This window comes from Coturnix japonica, chromosome 1, assembly GCF_001577835.2.
Source record: "Coturnix japonica isolate 7356 chromosome 1, Coturnix japonica 2.1, whole genome shotgun sequence".
In the NCBI taxonomy this organism is placed as follows: domain Eukaryota; kingdom Metazoa; phylum Chordata; class Aves; order Galliformes; family Phasianidae; genus Coturnix; species Coturnix japonica.
In genome coordinates this window covers 83,149,849-83,169,939 of record NC_029516.1, presented here as the reverse complement: position 1 = coordinate 83,169,939, position 20,091 = coordinate 83,149,849, and the positions used below count along the sequence as shown (strand labels likewise).

Sequence of the window (20,091 nt, the reverse complement as noted above, 5' to 3'; positions counted from 1 at the left end):
GTGGCTTTTCTACTTGCCTTTCATAAATACAGAGGGAAGAAACCTCTTCTGGCAGCCCTACCTGCCATATTCATCTCCCACATCAGGTTAAACTGTGTTGTTTTGTGTTTGATGTCTTTGGTGGTTACATCTGAGTAAACAGGATCAGGGCCTGTCCACTGTCCCCAGAGAGCGCTCACTGGCTCTCCTTTGTGTCACATTGCCTTAAGGCCAACAGGCAATGCTAGCACAGCACAAGTAAGGTGACAGTACAAGCAGCAAACATCCACTTACAGCACACAGCATCTCGTTAAAACATGCCATCAGTTTCCACAGTGGGATACAACCCATGCTGTCCTCTGCACTCACCTCAGACTGCGAGGCCTGTGGATCCAATCTAGGCAGAAAGGAAGGCATGCAGCAAAATCCAGCCACCAGCATGATTTCAGTGTATAGGAAAGAATAAAGAAGCAAGGAATAACTAGGGCTTTTCAACGTCCAGGGAAAAAAAGCATCCCAGAAAGACTGCAAGCAAGGGAGTCCCTCACAGGATAAGCAAATTGTCTGTCTGATTAACTGTAAGGTGGATTTAAACATAAAGTCCCAGACTTTCAGACATATCAAGTCTCTAGCTTTCACAAGGAGAGCTCACAAAGAACACTGGTTTACAAACCATCTCAGATTCTTTTCTGTACACCAATCTGAATTTGCAGAGAAAAAGAGAAAAGCAACCTGGCTGATTAATGGAATTTCAAATACTGAGTTGAACAGGGGATTCCCTATTCTAACCTCTCCTTGCACCTCCCTCACAGCCCAGCAAATTAGCACCCACCACATTTCCATCTTCCCAAGCTATTAATGCACTGCAGGACAGTCCTACAGACAGACATCAAGAAAGGCTGCCCTCTGAAGTGGTAGGTAACTGTACCCTTACTGATATCATCTGATTCAGATTTTCCAATTTAAAGTACTTTGTAGAGATATTTAAATGGTAAAATGGACAGAAGCACACCATGGGTCTTCCCTGGCCATAGACATGCCCTGATAACTGTCTCAGAACAAATGTCTGAGATGATGGTGGCTGGTGGCTCTGTCAGATCAAGGAAGAAGCTGGTTAGCTGGGGGCCAGTATAGTGGCCTGTCCTGTTTGATATCTTAATTGATGACCAGGATGAGGGCATTGAGTGCACCCTCAGTAAGTTTGCAGGTGACACCAAGTTGGCTGGAAGTGCCAATCTTCCTGAGGGTAGCTAGGCCCTACAGAGGGATCTGGACAGTCTGGATCACTGGGCTGAGGCCAATGGGATGGAGTTCAACAAGGCCAAGTGCCAGGTCTGGCACTTTGGTCACAAAAATTCCATGCAAGACTATGGGCTTTGGGCAGAGTGGCTGAAAAGCTGCACAGAGGAAAACAATCTGAGGGTTTTGGTCGACCCTCAGCTGATGATGAGCAAGCAGTGTGCCAAGGTGGCCAAGAAGCCCAATGGCATTCTAGCTTATACATATATACCAGAAGGAACAAGGAAGTGAGTAGTCAGCCCTGACAAGGCCACATCTTCTGTACTGTGTTCAGTTTTGGGCCCCTCACCACAAGAAAGACATGGAGAACCTGGAGAATGTTCAGAGAGGGGCAACAAAGCTGGTAATGGTTCTGGAAAACAAATCTTATGGGAACCAGCTGAGGGAACTGGGATTCTTTGGTCTGGAGAAGAAAAGGATCAGAGGTGACCTTATCTCTGTCTTCAACTACCTGAGGGTAGGTTGGTTATGGTGAGGTGAAGGTTGGCCTCTTCTCCTATGTAAGTGGTGATAGGATGAGAGGGAATAGCCGCAAGTTGCACAAGGGGAGGTTCAGGTTGCATTAAGAAAATCATCTTAGAAACAGTAGTCAGAAGCTGGAATGGGCTGTCCAGGGAGTTGGTGGAGTCACCATCCCTGGAGATGTTCAAGAAAGATTTAGACATTGTCCTGAGGGATATGGTTGAGTGGGAAATATTGATCATAGGTGGATTGTTGGTCTGGATGATCTTGAAAATATTTTCCAACCATGGTGATTCTATGATTCTGTGATCCTAAGAAACTGGACTTTCATCATCACTGTGGTGAACATTGTTTAGAAACAAACAGGACTGCAATCTTGAATTCATTTAATCTTTTTATTATTATTATTATTATTATTTTATTTTTCATCTAAAAAATGGTTATCTGCTCAGAAAGGGACTAAAATTTGTGATGGCACAAAACTCATCAGTATTCTGCATCCACTGTCCAGACACCATGCCAATGTATTAGTTGTTTATTTTAAAACATTCAGATAATCTTTTATTATCATTATTATTACTGTTTGTTCTGTCATAGTGTCTTGGAGCCTGAGTTCAGGATCATGATTTTAATGAGACAGGTTCCATGGAACTCAGAACAAAAAAATGGTTCCAAAGAATTGAGATCAAAGTATATAAGCACAGGCCTTCCTCCCCCTAGTAATTGCAGTGGCCCTGAATGCAACCATTACCTGCTCATTGGCCTGCAGATTTTTCAAGTACAGGGGTTCAAACAGGTGTATCTCATCTAATGAAAATATCAGTTAAGATAAAAGTTAAGAAAAAAATGGTTACAGCTGTTTGACATTCAGTTTGACACATAAGATGAGAAAACAAAACACCAAATAAAACACCCAGAAGTTTCAGCCAAACAAGAAATGCATTGTATAAGTCCATTGGCTAGTGCTGCCGTAGAACAGCTTGCTGCAGGGACAGTGTGGATACCAACATAATAAATGTGTTCACAAAGGGCACAATGCCTATGCTTCAGGAAGACAAGAGAATATGCAGGACAAGGCTGCCCAGGTCACGTACTTTTCTCTGACCTGCTACCAGCTTTCCTCTGAGAGGAGATAATGGACTTTGAATGATTTCCTCTCTGACCCAGTATGACTGCTCCTATGTAAAACAACACAGCAGAAAATTTACTCTCAGAAATAAGCCTTAAATTGCTACCTGTCATAATCAAAAGAGATATGCCATTTTTTGCTATCATCAAAACTATTGCTGTCAGACACAGCAGCTGGCCAATATGCCACTGTGCTGGGCAGGGACAGCTTTGCTCAAAAAAAAAAAAAAAAAAAAAAAGTGCAGTCTGAATCTGGGCAATGTTTTAAAACCAAAAGAACACACAAAGCACAAAACAGCAACAAGCAGTTCCCGAGTGTGTTGTGAGCATCACACCGCAGGAAGCAAGAGGCCCTAAGGAGGTATTTGAAGAAGGAGCTGGAGGGATTACTTGCTCACACTGTGACAACCAATGCTCCAGCACACTGTTTGGGGAATTACTGGAGAATTTCTGCCACTATCAATGTCACTCAAGCCCTTTTCCCTAGGATAAAATCTTTTTAAAGGTTTACAGGCACTGCAGAAAAATCGTATACTAAATCGTCTGCTCTAGAGAGGCACTTTCATATCCTCCATTAGGCTCACTGTAATAGCATCAATTTAAGTCCAGAAGCAGACCACAGTGTGAATGCAGGTTAATAATAAACAGTTGTCTCCTACTCACTGGGAGCAATGGACAGAGCAAGACCATTCTATTTAACCTCTATTATTGCGAAGGTCCCTTGTATAATTAAAACTTTACTCATTAAATCAAAATTCGTCGGGAGATGCACTTGATTGGTGGCTGAGGGAGAAGACTTTATTCAGTAGAGCCATAACTTGCAAAAGGTAATACTGCATTCAGCTCATACAAAGCTGGAAACTTAGAGGCCTGCAGAAAGACAAGCCCTAAGCAGCCACCACAGGTGCTGTCAGATATCAAATGACCAAGGGAGACTGCCTCTAAGGAGACTGATGTTATTACAGTGTGGCAGTAGGATGAGGGAAAGTGTTAGAGTTGCTATCTACACAGGTGTTCTGGAATGTAGGGGTTGGTTCACCCCAAATACATTTCTGGTTTGCTTCAAAAACAAATACTTGTGTACGCAGAGATCCAAGAAAACAGCAAACCTCATCAAATGATGAAAGGACACAGAGTTTACCCAGTACCATAGTAAAATGTCCATGAGGAAAGTCAACTGTATGCAGTGTAAGAGGAGCAGAAAACTGTACTTGCATATAAGTTATCCACACTGTGCTCAGTCTTCTGGGATGCCAGGCTAGAAGCAACTGCAGGAACATGTTGCACATGCAGGCTCAGCACTGAGTGCCAGGAATTTAGAAGGAAGGTGGTAAATAGAAGCACAACTGCTGGTCAGTGCTTCACAGCACGGGGCTCACCCCACGGATAGCAGTTGGGAACCTTCAGTGGCAAAGTATTGTATATTTCCAAATATCCTGGTCTAAACACACAGCTTTGCCAGATGGTATGCAGCCGTTGCAGAGAGCTGAGCACACATTCCACCTCAACACCGCATCACACACAGCTTGGTCATAACATTTGGGAGGAGGATAGCGGCACTTCGGAGGATCCAAAATCCCGCGGCAGATGAGAGACTGATACAGACTTCCCCTCCCACCTACTGCTTCGGCACAAGGCGGAGACTGAAAAGGCGGCGAACACGCAGCATCCCTTCCACCAAGCGCTGGATACCCGGGATCCACGCGGGGACGCTCGCCTTGTCCGGCTCAGCCCGTGGGCAGCCCCCGGGGGCCGCAGTGGAACCGCTCTGCGCCGCCTCCCGGCTCCCACCTCTCCACTCCGCCCGGAGCGCAAGTTGCGCGGAGCCGCCGCCTCTCTCAGACCTGCGGGAGCAAAGCCGGCAGAGTTTGCTCGGCGGGTACCTCCCCTTCCTTCCCCTCCCCGTGGGTTTTATTTTTTAGCTCTTCCCTTTTTTTTCTCTCTCTCTTTTTATTTTTTCTTCCTTCTCTCTTTTTTTTTTATTTTTTCGGAGGGGGGAGCCGTGGCTGCTGCTTTGCGCTCCGCGGCTTGGATGCATACGGACCTGTCCTCGGGGAAACAGCTCCCGGTGCTCCCACAAAAACTCCAACCCAAACAAAACGCCCACTTGGATAATTAAAACGGTAAATCCTGCTAACTTTTTATTATCTTGTTTGCTGCGCGCTTATATCTGGAGAGGGTTATGGCTTATCGGGCTTCTTTCCATCATTCTTAGGTTTTCATTAATTAGCTTCTCTGGTGATGCTTCTGGAGAACTTGAAATATTGGGGCTTCAGACAGAGCAGGACTCTGCTTCTGCTTTATCCTAAAGTTGGACTGAGGAATGAAAACCTTCCTAGATCATACTATGCTTGCAAACATGTTTACTTGTTTTATTGACCTGATTGTAGATGAGATTTTGTGCGATGGCATCTCTTTTGCTTTCCCTTTGCTTAATTTTTGCTGGTGCTATCTATACAGCATTGATATGTGTATGCTATGCACATGCAATCTGATATGCTGACTGACTGTGGATGCTGGCACTCGCATCTGAAAATCCAAGCAGGCTTTGAATCCTTCAGTTTATAATGTTAACAAATGAACATTCACCTGTTTTCATCTTAACTCCACTTGTGGATGCCGACAAAACAAGGTCACCCCAAACTACACAAGTGATATTTCTCAACCCTGCAATTACTTAAGCAATAGAAACCTGCATAATTGGTGCAGTTTGTATATCTTAATCTGGCAGCCTTCTGTTTGAGAGATTATTAATTTCATACAGTCACCATCATAGTTGAATGATTGATGGCACCGCTGGGCGACCATTGGCTTTCTACACATTATAAAACCAACTTTAGGAGATTATATCTCTGCATTGCTAGACAGTACCATTTCACATACATTCATGCTATTAGCTGTTAGCTATTTTGTTCTTGGAATACTATAGCAGATGTTTACATGAGGAAAATAAAAATGAGTAGTTATTTAAAACAAAACAAAACAAAAATGTAGCACATATATACATGGAGAAAATGCTCCTTTATCCTCATAAAATAAGGGAAAATATGAGTGAGACAATCAGTTGCACAGCTACTAAATATGACTGACCTGAAATTGAATTCACAATGTGAACTAAACTTCCAAGTTTTACTCTGAAAAAGAAAAAGCTTATATTAGGGTAGACTGTGCAGCTCTTTGCTGATTCTCTTCTTTCCATTCTGAAAAGTTAAGCTGTATTGATCTGCATATTTGTACATACAATTGTATACACTATTGCATGAGCACACATACCAATCTGACAGAAGCCAAGCACAGGACCTGTGATTCCGGTTTTCAAACCACAGAGGTCTGCCAGCAGTGGTGAGGAAAAACAGGAGAGATTTACAGCACTGAATTTGGGCACATACTTTAGGGACCTTAACTTGGAGATTGGTTGAATTAGTCAAAGAAGAGAAGGAGGATCCCACATGCCCTTCAATGTGCCTAGCATTGGTTTCTGCTACAAACCGGTGCTCCCTGTGTTTACACCTCTGTCTGAATTCATCTTCCAAAAATTTATGTCCATCCATCACTTCTGTTGTTGTTGTTGAGAACAGGGGAGAATGTCAATTAATTGTTAATTTATAAACCACTAAATGTTAAGATCTATTGATGCGAGAGGCAAAAATTTAGCAAAGTTTGTATTTTTTCACAAACATATGTGCTGCTCTATGCTGACACAGGACACTCTTCTGCAGTGTTAAGCTGAAGGGGAGTTAGCAAGCAGGGAGCTCTTGCAGATAAGAGATGAACACTGAAGTGCCTAATCAACAACACTGATCAAAGTGCTAGCAACTCCTGGGAATGGTACTGTCTGAACACTGCAAATGGTACAGCATTGCTTGTTTTAAGGAGCTGTAAGAATACTGCTCTTGGTATCCCAACCACTGCCTCTTCACTGTTACTGTGCACAGGCAGGATTGTGTCTTCTTTCTTTTACATGATTCCATAGGTCTGGCAGAATCACTTTATCATAAATATTTGAAAGTGTCTTCAACTTAATTGTGGAGGCTGCTTGTAGAGCCAAAGATGGGAGGAAAGTGGCAACCAACTCTAAGTCACTGGCAAATTTTAATACAGTAACAAAAATAGTCAGAAATTCTGCTTTCTTAAGGAAAGAATAGTTGATCTTCTGTTGCTTCTGTTTTTTCCCATGAGATTTAATTCTACAGTTCTTCAGAGAATCCTTTAAATATACAGAACCAGATTTCCTCCTTCCATCCTTCCTTCCTCTCTTTAGGCTCCCAGTTACCTGGGACAGATATCCAGACAGCACAAGAAAGGGCTAACAGAACAAACTCAGGCAGGAGGTACTCACTGCTTGCAGAATGACTTTTCAGTGCTGAGATTCCTCTTGAGCTGCATTACGGACAGAAAGGGCTTATACTGCACATGACATCTCTTAAACGTTCGCAGATATTTTTGCCAATTGCACATCTGAGGGTGATACATCACCATTTTAGTGTTTAAGAAGACATCAGTGATTAAAACTTAGCCTTCTTATAACCTACTGATGCATAGCTGCTCAAAGTTACAACTGAGGCTATGGGACCTGAAAGAATAGGACTTTATCTGTTCTTCTCTAATTTTCTTTAAGTTATTCACTGAAATATGCCATGTCCTGTCAGATCCTGTGGCTTGCGCCTAGTATTAGCCCTTCACCCAGAAACAGAGAAGAAATCTTTGTAGCTTCAGAAGGAAAGGGACACTGATTTCATTAATTGAAAATATTCTTATATCTTAGTCTTTTAAATGACAGTCCATGTGTCATTTGACCAGTGCTCACCTGCGGGTGCCCATTTAACCTGTGAAAGAGCTGTAGAAACTGTTGGAAATATACTATAGAATCCTAAGTAATGTTAGGTATATAGTATAATACAATACATTCTTACTATTTGATGGGCCATATCTGTTAAATTTTAATGTATTTTTTTAATGTAACATTTTCCCCTGCAGGATTTCTCCATAATTTGTGGTCACAAACAAAGGTTACAGACTCTCTAATTTAAGCTTCAAATCTGAACGGCATTTTCATACAAACACTCATTTACTTTGTCATGGTGTTTAGCAAGATGGATCAGTCAATGTGATACGTTATCCTATAGCTACTGTATGAAGTGATTCTACCAAAAATGTGTCTGCTGGTTCTATTTTTTAAATTTTTTTTATTTAGTTTTTGCAAACTGATTATACATGTGAGGCACAACATTGCCCTCTGCTACTATTTTATGTTTCCAATTGCCATAATGTCTCCAATTGACAAAGTTTCAACACAAATAACACAAAGAATTTTTTCCAGTTGACATTGGATGTCTGCAGTGGAAAAGGGGGAACAAGGCAGCTACTCCTGGCAGATGGGCAAGTCCCTCAATACATACACCTTTCCTTTTAATTAAAATCAGCTTATGGTTCAGATTTTAGGAATGTGTGTGATACATACTTAATTCTGTTACTTCCATAATGCCTATTCTTATAAATTAGTGATTTAGCAATGGAAGGAAATTGGTCATCATCTCCTTCACACTTTCTCATCGTTCTGTTTTTCTTCAGTTCCTGGAGGAAGAAAATGCACAAGGGAATATAAAAAACTACACAGGCAGAGACATCCTAAGAAATTAGAGATTATTTTTGAGTTCCCCTTGCCTATAGTGGGGGTGTATGCTCTTAGAATTTATGAGGATTACTCAGATGCGGAAAAGTCATAAAACTGGGTTTGATTCTTACAGCTGTGCATCTCTAAGAATGCATTTGCAGCTTTTCTGTAAGAAAAGAGGCATGGAGCCTGAGACTGAAGACTGGATAGCCAGCTCTATGTAGCAAGTGTGGTTGGTTCTATCATGACGTATCGGTGGCTCAGCACCATAAAAGACCCAATCTAAAGTCTCCCGTGCACCAGTTTCATTGACAAATGAGAAGATTTCTGTTAACCACTAGCTGTGATTTTGTCTTTAGGAAAACCACATCAGCATGCTAGCAAGTAGCCTTGTTGAATAAGTCTAAGTATCATTTTTTATAGACAGAACGCAAGTTGAACTTTGAAAATTTTGTTTTGAGGGACAAGCAGCCCAAAGTTGAAGATGTGTTTTACCACAGTGAAGAAGTGGACAACTTAATTAGAATTTTGATTATTATTTCCTAGAAATGGTCCGTTGCCATTCTGCGCCTAATTCACTGCGTTCTGTAAGAAACTATTATTCCACTGAGTTTAGTGACAGTGTGACCATTTCAGGCTTTGAACTGTTTTTCAGCCAGTGGTGAAAAATACAAAGATTTGTTGGCAAAACACTCGGACATGAAGTAGCAAGTCATCTGGCCCAATAGCAGTCACAGCAATTATGCCTTAGATGCTAAACAATTAAAAAGTCATTGTCTACCATGGGGAATATTGCACTGTGTACATTCTCTCAAGATTGTCACTATGAGGTGTAGACAGGGACAAAGGTGATCTATCTACCTTTTTGTACACATGTGTGTAATATATGTTAAATATGTGCACATCAATACAAGCACACATACCAACTTCAAGGAGCAAAACTCTACGACAGTGAAGGAACTTTAGGGCTCTGACCTGCTGGAGAAAGTGTAGAAACAAGAACTAAGAGAGTCACAGAAAGGTCAGATCCATTATGTAAATTTAGGACAGATTAAATAAGAAGGACTGAACCGGCTTACCTAACTCAAAAAAGCTACTGCTTGTGCAGCAATAAGAAGTGATTACAATTTGATGGATGTTTTATGAGAAAGCAAAACTAGGAATTTCTCCAAAGGGTACTTTGTGCCTATTGAAGTGTGTCTGCATTTGGCAGTTTCCCCTGGGTTGATGAAAACTTCCCATCTCTGCAGCTATAAATCACAATCACAACTATAACAAATTTTTAGAGAATTTTGACCTTCAAAGTAGAATACATGAGCTTTAACTACTGTACTTGTAACTATGTAATCAAGTCTGCAGTAACAATTCTGGGCAAACAGATTAGAGTCAGAAGCCTCTTCTCTGGGAATAAAAGTTTACTTTAATTAAATTTCATTCCTTTTTGCCCACAGTAACACTGACTTCATATTACTGTCTGTAGTTAGCTGCTATAGCAGCATAATGATGAGAGCAGAAGAGTTGGCTTGGGCCTCTTCTTGGACAGAAATGCTAAAAAGTTCTTTGCTTATTACTTTTACCTCTTATGGAGGACACAATGCTCAGTGAAACATTCAGGGTCAACACAGTAGCATGACTTCAACATCACATTGCATTTTCTCTCTTCCTTCCAGTCTCACCACCTTCCTTTATTTGACAGCAGTTAGATTTCAGGCAGACCATGTTCTCCTTGTCCTCAGCTGTCTGAGCTTCCTGGTCTTTTGAATTCATGGACTGCTACTGATTGTACTCACAATGGAATGCTCTGACACTGCCTTGACTGAAAAACTTTCAATGTGGGCAGCAGTAATTACCACAGCTCTTGTTTTTTCCTCCAGTTGCAAAACCAGTGTGTATAGAACACTTGTAGCAGAGCTAATGAAGTATGTAAAAAAAAAAAAAAAAGGCATTTTCCAGCTGTACAAGCAGATGATTTCTTTGCATCAGAACTATATTCATTAGTTTGTAGATACATAGAATTGGACCATAACTAGATTCCTTGCTGAAGAAGAGCTGATCGTTCAAATGGAAGAAGAAGAAAGCAATCCTATCTCTTCATCCTGCAAAAACACTGTTGACTTAATAGCACTAAATCTCTTTAGTTCTTTTGTAACTAAGCATAAAATTATCTATGAAGTTCCATGTGGAAAATTGTAATTATCATCTGCAGTTATTATCTTATCCTTGGATTTGTGTTAGATGATAAGAGATCAGCATGGCTTAGCCAAGCCACCCTATTAGATGGTGATGCAAGACCCCGTAGAGTACCTAGCTCACTATGGTGACCATAGCTCATCGAGCCATGGAATAGAAGGGAGTGCTCTTGAAACCAAAAGAGGCAGAATTGAAATGGAGAGGTCTAGTATCAAACAGAGAGGCTTACAATCAAAATATGATCTTTGGGAGAGATTTCAGGGTGTGCTCAGTCTTGACCACTAGAGAACATAAGCAGATTTGGACCATGTGCAGCATTATACAAAGATGCATCTTGGTCAGTTAATAGTATTTCCCTCCAGGTGGTTTTATATTAAATGCTGGTAGCTACAGGACAAGCTTCTCATGTTGCCACAGACACAAAGCCATAAATTTTGCTTGGGTGAAAATATTAGAAGGCGTGGACTGGAAAACTTTACTTAGAAAATATGTCTTATGTCATTATTACAACTACCATCAAGAAGCAGGCTGTGCAGGAGACTCTCCTGGGTGTCATTTAATGCTTTAATTAATAGTTCAATAATAATTAGTATTTAATTCTCCCTTACCAGTCTAGCAGAGGGAATATATTGTGCACTTTGTAAGTGTGCAGGTGGTATCATCTAGACTTGGAATGCAAATAAGTTAAACAATTCAATTAGACTTCAAAGTTGTTTTAAGAAATGTAGCTCAATAGAATAAGTATCAGGGATGATCTTGGGCATGAACATCCAAGCATGTAAACAGATCAGGAAGGACTGACCACTCAGAGATTTACATGCCAGTGCACGTCAGCTATATTTCAGAATTGATTCATGTCCAGATGATGTAACCGGCAGATTGCTTTTGAAGGACTGCTTTCTGCATCTGGACATGAGAGGAAAAGCAAGAGGCTTCTCTGCCAGGCAGGGCATGTAGGGAGCTAAAGTGACCCCAGAACCTCATGGACAAGCACGGCTCATGGGACCTGAGCAGGGCAGGCAGAACCACGCACAGGTGATGGGAGCCACTGACAGCCCAGGCATGGTGAGGGGATGAACCAGGGTCACCTAGGGAGGGTAGTCAGGTGCAGATGGTGACACTGATGTTTTTCAATGACACTGAAAAAATCCAAACTTACCAGATAAAACAAGCAAATAACATAATTATCCACTCAAGAAAACAGGAAATTCAGTCTTTAGAAGTCTAATATCATTTTGGTCTTTGTAAAAGCTGCATTTAAGGCTGCTTATTTCTTTCCTAGGGAAATGACTTATATTCTGTCCTCACTAACACTTGTATCTACATAAACAATATTCTGTATTGGGCCTGCCCAACATAATGGCATCATTACCATCTCCTCTGCACAAAGAATTTTTACATTAAGGCTATAAATTAAGCTCTTTCTCACTCTGCCTTTTACTGAAGGTTTTTATTTTTTTTTCTTTCAGTCAACTCTGACTCCTCTCATGGACTGTATTGTAGGACATATTATGCAATTATCTGAATACTGACAGTTGCTGGTGGCAAAAAAGGCCCTTGATGTTTTGGAAATGATGAAATGTGTATTTATTTCCTTTTGTCTAGACCACGGTGGTTGTGTGTATGTGGTCGTGTCTTTTTCTGTTAATGTTGTGGGGTTTTTTGTTGTGGGGGGTGCTTTTTTAGTCTATGTTTAGAATAAGGAACTATTTTCCACTATGATGGAGGACCTAGGGATCTGTTTACACTCACTTCCTTTATTTGTTCTCAAGTCCATATCTCCTGATCATTCAAACTGCATCAGTGCTAGTTTGTTCCTTCACCTTGCTTTGGAGCAAAACCAACAGTGTCATCCAAGACAATAAGTCAGATGTGGATCTGGAAATTATTTGCTAAGGAGATCACATCAAATAAGTACAATAGCTGAGATCATACCCAGATCTTTCTGTCCTACATTGTTTTCTCTGCTGTACTCCCTTCTGACATTTAGGGCTACAAACCCCCAAGCCACGTCCATGAACATGCAACCTATCTCCCCCTTGGAATTATGTTACTATATCTGCCATTTTTTTGGGGGGGGGTCATTCCTCACACAAATTCAGCTATTTTGAACCATAAAACCTCTGAAATACTAATAACATCACACCTGTGTTAGGTGTGATGCAGTGTGGGCACAGCTGCCTCCACTACTCTAAAAGGAGATGAATGTGTGGGCACAGACCACACTGCCTCTTGGGATAGGGATCAGGGATCTCTCAGCAGTACAGACATCTTTTTCCATTTAGATATGCTTGTTTCAGGCTTAAATTTTCTGTTCACATTTCAAATTTCTACACTGCTGTAGAGATACTATGCTTTCTCCTGAGGAAAGCAGATAAGGCTCTTTTCACTAGGACAAGCCAGTTACTGCTAGACTGGTGACAAAGTGAAGAAGCAAGATGAGCAGACTAAAGTGCCTCCATTAGATTTTGGCACAAAAGTCAGTGGTATTTTGAACCATCTATAAGGCAGATTTGACCTAATAAGTCCTATTATTGGATATAATTACGGAGGAACGATAAGTGAAGGCTTAAGAATAGTCTTGTTGGCAGCAGGTGCTGTTATGTGGTGGGCTCTCCAGATCCATAAGTAAAAGCAAAGAATGGGAGCGTTCCTAAAGTGGACACTCTGGAAAATAAACTGCTCTTCAGTGAAGTAGTTGCACAGTCTCTAGAGAACAACAGCCTGTGTACATGATAATGTGACAGGAGATGATATTCATTGTGGAATTCTCAATCCTATGTAGTTACCTAAAAACTAAATGTCTCATCTTCCCTTACTTATGTGATCTTTAATCATTGGCTCTGTGTGTCTGTGTTGTTGAAGATGACCTATTAAGTTGTCATCCATAGTAGCCTTTTGACCTATAACAGATAACACCATCAGGAGAAACAAATGCTAAAATGGAAACCAGCTTTACTTGCTAGTTAGCATTTCCAAAGGTTGCTACTTGGCAAACACAAACTCACACAGAGGGCACTCCTTAATGATCTCTTTTTAGTGCACTTTTGTTTCATATCTCTATTGTCATTTAGCAAGTAAGGTTTTCTGCTCTTTAGCTTCATCGTTGCTCTTGTACTGAAACTATTTACTGGCTCTACTGGCAGTTTCTTAGGCTAATGGTACGTATCTTTTGTTACTTATAGCTGCATCTAAGAAAGAAACAGAACAGGTTTCAAAGAAGAGAAGGCTCCAGGAAGAGCTTATTGTGGCCTTCCAGTACAGCTTATAAGAAGGGAGAGCAACATTTTAATGGTCTGAAAGCTATAGGACAAGGGAGAATGTCTTTAAACTAAAAATGAGGAGTCTTTAGGTTAGAAGTTAGGAGGAAATTCTTCACGCAGAGGGTGGTGAGGCACTGGCACAGCTGCCCATGGATGTCCCATCCCTGAAGGTGTTCCAGGGTTGGATGGGCCCTGGGCAGCCTGAGCTGGTGGGGGTCAGCCCTGCCCATGGCCGGGACTTTTGCTGTGTGCACTCTGAGGACCCTTCCAATCCAAATCGTTCTTTGATGCTATGATTCTGTGTTAAGTCATTTTAGTCACTTCAAAGTACAGAATCACTCCAATAGAACAATAACAAAAATAAAGGCAGAGAAAGACTGAAATTTCACCTGGTTTTAATATAAAAGTACCAGAAAAATATGAATGAGGAAAATCAGGTATTAGATAGTAATATTCACTGTTGGTTTGTTTTTTGTTTTTATTTTTTAAAACATCACCCTTCCAATTCAGTTGCTGTCTCAATGGTGCGTATCACCAATTACCTGAGAGACTTCTGTCTATAGCATAATAGTTAATTTCAGAAAAACAGTCATTAATTTCTAATTTCAAGTTAAAAGGAAAAAAGTAAGGGAAAAAAAAGCATATCAATCATTAATGACAACTAGGTAAAATTCTGAATGTAACAAGAACTCATTCTTTAAAAACAGAAGAGGAAAATACAGCTTGCGCATTTTCAGAGCAATATTGCACAGCATCCTGCTGTGAGAAGTACTTCTGAATCTTTAAACACAGTTTCTTCCTTGGGTACTGGTGGGAAAGGGGGAGAAAGCAGAAGGAAAAGGTTAGGTTATGAAGTCAAAGAGAGTAAGAAAGAAGAGTGGGAGGAGCTGTCACTCACACAAACTCAAACTCAATTAACTAGGTAGGAGAATTTTCTTGAGGTACAAAATACAAAATCTGCAGTGACACTTAAAATTGAAAAATAAAAATCTTAACTAAGGGATGCTGAACTGTGTTGTTTTGGAAACATATTCTGTCACCCCCTTCCACATTAAAACATTTCTTGTCTGACAGTGAATTTTGTGCTTTTTTTTTTTTTCGTTGGTAGCAGCATTCATGCACCCAGCCAGAGGCAAAGATCACTCCTGTCTCTGACAGATTTGATAAGCAGAAACAGATGTAGTGACACTTGTACCAGCATTTCAAGAGGGTTTTACTATGTCAGCCATTAAACTAGAGAGCATCTCAGCCCATGGGCAATGGAGAACTGTAGGGTAGGATGTTGACCTATGGACATTAACTGAGTTTCTAAAACCATGGATATATATCTACAACTTTGTTTTCAAACTTGTGTTGTGCTAAATAGTCAAAGACCAGGCTTGTGGTCATTAGCTCTGTTTGTTTGTGAGAGAGACTTAAAGAGAGGTCACATGGAGTGCAGAAGACACAGAAGTATCACTGATGCTGCCTGGATTGGTCACTGGCTTTAATCACAGGCAGGGCTGGAAGGTGCTATGGTAGCAGACTGCAATGGACAAGGAAATAAGCACAATCCCACTGCCTCTTTTGCTTATGATGTGGCTCTGTTAGATCAGAATTGCTGCAATGAGCCAGAGCACAGACAATCAAGGTGAGCAGCTGCTGCAAATAGAAGAGGCCTCCAGAAACTGCAAACCCAACACATTATGGCTCTGCCTGAATCATCTTCTCTGTCTGAACTGTTTCCACAGCAGGAGCAACCTAGGTTGTCATCTTTCTGGCAGCTGAATTCATTTCTGCCTTCTTTGCTAAGATTTCACCTGGCTGGTGAAATAAGTTTCTCCCATTTCTTCAGCACAAATAATAAGTCACAAAGCATAGTAATAGCGAATAGCTGTGTGGCAGCACTACTCTTTAAATGATGATCTTAAGCTCTGGGAGAAAACAGGGCTTACTTTTCCTTCATCAATAAAATAGCCAGGCCGTTTTGTACTGCACAGTACTGCAGTTTTGACAGGGTACATCTGGGGCTACAGAGAGCGCTCAGCTTTTGATTTAATCATCTTACCTCAAGCCTGACAATTGGTTTTCAAAAAAAAAAAACCCGCTGACTTCCATTCTTCAAAAATAAATCACGTAGTCTCAGCTGAGTCTCCCAAGGGAAGAATGAGTCTCTGCCCAAGCAGCCTCTCTGGGTTTTGATGTCCATACTGCAGGACTGGGTATCCATTCTATTGTGGAGAAAAAAACAGAGCCTAGGCACATGTATGTACAGTTGTCAGACACAAGGAGATGTCTTTTATTAGAACCAAATTAATTCTAATAAACAATTGATTACACTGAATATTTCAAGGAAGGTATTTTAAATGGTAGGTTGTTTTTTGTTTTTTCAGTGTTTAAAATCATATTGTTTTTACTGAAAGTCAGTGCATCTACTCTTTTGCAGTAGCTGCTCTGTGCATCTCCCCGTCACTTTTGCTGTGTGAGGCCTTCCCAGCTTCTGGATCATTATATATTCTTACATATTAAGATTAAGGTTGATACTCAAAGCAAAGAACTTGCGGAAGTTTGGGCAACGAGAGGAAAATTATGCCCTGTGGCTTTGATTGATTTTACATGCTGAAATGAGCCTAAGATACTTAAGAATCCCTGATTAATTCACTGATACTTTTTATTTTAAAGAAAGATTAATAGTAGGAGAAAATAAGGAAAAGTTCAGCCAAATGAAGTGAACAACTAAAAAATAAAATCAAACCCACTTTTTTTTTTTTTAAAGAAGATTTTCAACAGCTTTACATCAGACTACAGAATACAAATGATTCTTCTGCTAATAGTATTTGAGCAAAAATAGATGAAGTTCAGATGTTCTAAATATCAGGGCAGTAGTTGTATGGAAAACTTGCCTGTTAAATGCTTTGACACAGAATGTTAGGGAACTAGATAAAAGACATAAAACATAGAAGTAAGAATAGGAGGGAAACTATGCTGGGTGTGGAGGGAATTTGTTGCCTCTTTCTCCTTTTGAAGAACGGCTGCAAACTTGCAATGAAGTCAAGAGTCATTCAGCAAGCACAACCCCTCTCACCAATCTACTGTATTTTCTTTATGACAGTTCTGCATTTATCACTGACATTTAATGGTTTATTGTACTACTGTGGATTTTTTCAGAGTTCATTTTTGTTGGCAGAAGAAAGGATGGTTTTGATTCCCCTGTGCCTGTCATGGATGTATCACAGGCTTCCTGGTGTCTTCCTACTCCAATGTTAAGATTTATATTCTCTGCTGAATAGTTTAAATAATATGTAAACTTGCGGCATAAGAAAGTCTATCATACATGAGACATAGAGGGAAGGCATACCTATTTCCCATGCACTTTTCAGCTACTTGATGATCTTTTTATCAATCTATGAGCATGGAAGTTTCCATGTATTGAATAGTTCTGATACAGCACATAAAGAAGGTAGTTACAAAAGAATGACAGCATTTCTTTTTGCCTAATAATTTAGCAGCAAAGAAGCATGTTCCAGGTTCAGCTTCCTGCTCTTTGGGGCACTCCCTTCTTGCAGCTCCAGTCTTCACATACAGAAGAAGAGGAGCTGGCACTTAGGCTCTCTTGCTCTTCTCAGACTTGGAGCCATCCAACAGCTCTCCAAGCAGCTTGTTAGGGCACTCTTTAAGGTACAGACGACCTCGTTCAACCCCCTTTTTTTCCCTGTTAAAGAAGAATGGCTGAGATGGGGTTGAGGTAGAAGCTGGAAGAAACCAGGTCTTGGTGTTGGCAAGAGTGTATGTTGGAGCTGCATTACCCTTCCCCAGCACCAGCTGGGGTAAAAGGGAATAAAAAGAAAATTAAGAAATACAGTGTCCAACCTTTTTGGATTTACATCCAAATGAAAAAATAAACATATTTTTGGAAAAGTTTTTTTTTTCTTTCTTTTTTTTTCCCCTTAATACTCATTAGAAAACCCCTTTAATTTAATCTTCCTCTACGAAGAAACACATGAAGACCATGGGGAAAACAACACACTAGAAGTGCAGCATCTGAATTGCACCCATGTAAATCTCTTGCAAGATATACTGGTATCTGCAGTATTTAGATGTGTTGGCAAGTGACTTCAGTTATGAACTTACACAGAGACGCTGCTCTTCTCTAAAGGAAACGTAATAGCACCTGGCTTCCACTGGATGTATCACCACAGTCTGTAAGATGGAAGAGTGTCTGTTCAGTTCATCGTACTCCTTCAGAGAGTGGTAGATCTATGGAGAAAGCCAAGGGTGATACAATAGACCAGGGTTCTCAACTCTCATCTTCCCAAGTAATGTGGCAATGGTATTGACTTCTTGAGTGTGCAGTGATGCTAAGCTGGTGACCTTCTACACAAATAGTTACCAGGACCACTGCAGTGTTAATGGCAACTTGTAACAGCCAAAAGGGACTTAGTCTAGCAGTTTGATTGAGATTATAGAGATTGTCTGTCTCTGTCGCAGTCAGAAAATTCATGAGAACAAGTTTAATGTAGAAATATCAGGGAAAAAAAGAGTTTGGCCAGAGTTTATCCAGAGAGAAAAAAAAATTAAGATTAAAATGAAATTAAAATGCATAAATATGAGAAATTAATTTATTTTTTTCTAAGCTGGGTGCATCTGTCTGCTGAAATCCAACTTCTAGCATGCATAAAAGAAGTACACAACAAAGAAAGAGAACAAGGGGAAAAGTACATTTATATTTTTCTCTTTAGTAAACCTGTGAAGCACCTTGCTGGCACAAGGTAGTGGCACAAGAACCTAAATAGTTCCATGCTGTTGTGTTCAATTCCAAATTTTAAGGCAGACTGACAGAGAGGTGTCTTAAAATACACGTAGGATGAGGCACATGAGCCACACAGGAAGGAACACTGTAAGCGTCAGAACTTTACAGCACTTATTTCATCAGAACTGACTGTATTTATAAGCAGATTTCTGACCTTCTTTGATTCCTTTCATAAAAGCATTACATAGTCTAGGTGCTACCTAAACTTTTCTATCCTTATCTGAGTATCCTTTTCTATCCTTAGCTGCTTGCATAATGACCATTTACAGTGCCTTTTCTGCTAATCTAATATGTAGTACCTCTGTGAGTAACTGATTTTTACTTTCTCATTTTTATTAGGATACTTATTGCATAGACTTCTTCAGCAGTACCATGACATAAATATTTGTCTTTTGAGCCTAAACACATTTGCCTTCTGCAAATTCATTAATTTAATCTAGAGATTTATAGGTCATTTGATGAATGATGAAATTACATGGTCAGCTTTGAAAAGCAAGGCATTTATATAAAAAAGAGTTTACTCTTGTACAGCTGTAGGTATGACTCACTGACCTAAGAACTCAAAGCACTGCAGGGATATTAAGAATATAAAAATGAATGTTTTAATAAATTGAAGTAATTAAAGAATACAGGAAATACAGACTTGTTTGTTCTAACTGAAACAGAAAGCCTTTCTTTGCTAATGAGAACAAAGCACGCTCCTCATGTTCCCTGTTACAAATCTTCTGAACCTACACCTGTCAAGCAAATGCTCTCACTTGATTTATTGCCTTTAAAGAGTTGTGGGAATCCAGGAGTGTAAGAATCAAGAAGTACTACTCTTTCTTTCAGTAAGAAAAATGCTGATACCCTGACTCCTTAAGACTCCCCACTTCGTGCCTACAATAATCGTCAACTCTGAAACAGCTGCACTTCAATGAAGAAATACCCTAGAGGAGTAAAGGGACCTGGTGGGCAGAACTGTTCTCAGAGCACAGCTACGCCCCCACGAGGAGAAAAAAAAGTCATCCTTCAGATTGAGGGTGGAGAGGGGGAAGGAAGGGGAGAAAAACACCTTCCCTCATATTTTCACCTCCTTCTAAAACCTATCCTGAAAGCGAGAATCAGTTTTTCTCTGTAGCAGAGGGAACTTACACAATCTGTCCTCGCTTCCCTTATTCATTTAGTGCCTTCAAGAGCAAGCAGACTTACACCAAGCGCCTCACCTCCAGCATCTGCAGATCTACTCATTCGCTGCACTAAATTGGCGTAGATTCAGTTCAGTTCAGATCAAGTGATGATAATGTGCTACAGGAAAGAACTAAAGACGTAACTCAGATGGTGTTTATGCCTAACCAGCTAGTTACTCGTCTACTTTTTGGGTTTTT

The 20,091-nt window shown here is 40.4% G+C and overlaps 1 protein-coding gene across 4 annotated transcripts in view; it reads left to right on the top strand.

Annotated features, from left to right (window-relative positions):
• The first annotated feature begins 4,344 nt into the window (after window positions 1-4,344).
• Window positions 4,345-20,091, top strand: part of HTR1F (5-hydroxytryptamine receptor 1F) — a 109,722-nt gene continuing 93,975 nt past the window's right edge. For all 4 annotated transcript variants that reach the window (XM_015879935.2, XM_032448371.1, XM_015879926.2 and 1 more), the window contains exon 1: window positions 4,345-4,991. The gene's annotated coding sequence lies outside the window, so the exon portion shown is untranslated. The remainder of the gene's footprint in view (window positions 4,992-20,091) is intronic.